Here is a 2,332-nt window from a genome sequence, read left to right as displayed (position 1 = left end):
TCTTCCAAAGGTCCAGAGTTCAAATCCCAGCAACCACATGGTGGCTCACAACCATCCATATTGAGATCTGGTGCCCTCTTCTGGTGTGTCTGAAAACAGCTATAGTGTATTTACATATAATAAATAAATCTTTTTTTAAAAATGGCAATAATAAAAGGTTTCTGAATATTCAGTGACCAAATTAATTCAAAACCAAATTGCAGTGAGTTCTAGCAGCTCTTGGCCATGTCAGGCTATGCAACCATGGCAGCTTCTTTGTTGGTTGGTTTTGCTTTTGTATTTTGGCACAGTCTCTCAATATGCATGTGTGCATGTGTTAATGTAGACACTTGCATACCGTAGCACACATAGCACACGTATCTCTACCCTGGCTAACGAGTTGGCTCAGTGGTTAAGAGCACTGACTGCTTTCCCAAAAGTCCTGAGTTCAAATCCCAACATATATGACACCCTCTTCTGGCACGTCTGAAGACAGCTACAGTGTACTTATATATAATAATAATAAATGAATCTTTGGGCCTGAGCGAGCAGAGTTGACCAGAATGAGCAGAGGTCCTAAAAATTCAATTCCCAAAAACCACATGAAGACTCACAACTATCTGTTCAGCTACAGTGTACTCACATACATAAAATAAATAATTAAATCTTTTTAAAAAGTTATCTCCTTCTACCTTAAGGTATAATTTAGTTCCTCAGGCTTTAGCCAAGAACACATGTACCCACCATGCCATCTTACCAGCCCTGTCCTTAGTTCTGAACACAAAGCATGCCACTGTGATGTCACTCCACACAATGCTCAGTAAATACTGCTTCATTTACCAAAACTTTCCCAAGATTGAGACTGTACTACATATTGTGTTTTCATTATTTGTAGGAAAGTTTTCTGCTCTGGTAGAAACATAATGTCTTGATATTTAAACAGAGGCCTTTAAAATATTTTTTAAATTTTATTTTTATTATTTTAAATTGTTTGTACATATGTCTGCATTAGCATGAGAGTCAGATGGAGCTCCACTTGCCTTTGGTTATGAGTCACCTAATATGGCTGCTGTAAACAGAACACTAGTCCTCTGGAAGAGCAGCACGTGCTCTTAAACACTGAGCCTTCTCTCCAGCCCTGGTTTATGTCTTAACTTAAAGACAGGGTCTCTTTATGTAGACAGGCTGGCCTAGAACTCACAGAGATCCACCCTCCTCTACCAAGCGCTGGTACTAAAGGCATGTGCTTCCACATTGTGTAATTTATTTCTCTGTGTGTGTGTGTGTGTGTGTGTATGTGTGTGTGTGTGTCTGTCTGTCTGTGTGGAGATATGCACACATAAATGCTGGTGCCTGCCAAGGCCAGAGGCACTGGGTTCCTGGTGACAGGTGGTTATGAGCATTTCATTATGGATGCTAGACTCTGAACTTAAGTCTTCTGCAAGAGCAACAAGCTCGCTCCCCACCCTTTCTGTTTTATTTATTTATTATTTATTTTTTGGCTTTTTCGAGACAGGTTTTCTCTGTGTAGCCCTGGCTGTCCTGGAACTCACTCTAGTAGACCAGGCTGGCCTCAAACTCAGAAATCTGCTGGCCTCTGCCTCCCAAGTGCTGGGATTAAAGGTGTGTGCCAGAGCAGCGCCTTGGAGGTCCGGTGGATCTGTGTCTTGCTTCCACAGTGTTTGAACCGAACAGACCAGGGGATTCCCACTGTACTCGCTTCCAGCCGCCTTACAAGTCTCTCCAGTTGCAGCCTCCGGGACCATCTCCTTGCTGCCTTCGGCTCCTAGGACCAGTCTGCACCGTCTCTTCGCCGTTAGCTCCTACTCCGGATCAGCCATGACCTCTCAGATTCGTCAGAATTATTCCACCGAGGTGAAAGCTGCCGTGAACCGTCTGGTCAACTTGCACCTGCAGGCCTCCTACACCTACCTCTCTCTGGGCTTCTTTTTTGATCGTGATGATGTGGCTCTGGAGGGCGTAGGCCACTTCTTCCGCGAATTGGCGGAGGAGAAGCGCGAGGGAGCCGAGCGAGCGTCTCTTCGAGTTGCAGAACGATCACGGGGGCCGTGCACTCTTCCAGGATGTGCAGAAACCATCTCAAGATGAATGGGGTAAAACCCAGGAGGCCATGAAAGCTGCCTTGGCCCTGGAGAAGAAACTGAACCAGGCCCTCTTGGATCTGCATGCCCTGGGTTCTGCCCGCGCAGACCCTCATCTCTGTGACTTCTTGGAAAGCCACTTCCTGGATAAGGAGGTGAAACTCATCAAGAAGATGGGCAACCACCTGACCAACCTCCGTAGGGTGGCAGGGCCACAACCAGCGCAGACTGGCGCGCCCCAGGGATCTCTG

General features: G+C 46.1%; 1 pseudogene across 1 annotated transcript; it reads left to right on the top strand.

The window, feature by feature from the left end:
• Positions 1 to 1,803: 1,803 nt before the first annotated feature.
• LOC110300867 lies at positions 1,804 to 2,332 on the top strand (annotated as a pseudogene). The gene has a single exon (XR_002378640.1). The product of XR_002378640.1 is annotated as a ferritin light chain 1 pseudogene (transcript).

Source organism: Mus caroli, chromosome 8 (assembly GCF_900094665.2).
Source record: "Mus caroli chromosome 8, CAROLI_EIJ_v1.1, whole genome shotgun sequence".
NCBI lineage: Eukaryota > Metazoa > Chordata > Mammalia > Rodentia > Muridae > Mus > Mus caroli.
This window is presented reverse-complemented; position numbering and strand designations above follow the sequence as displayed.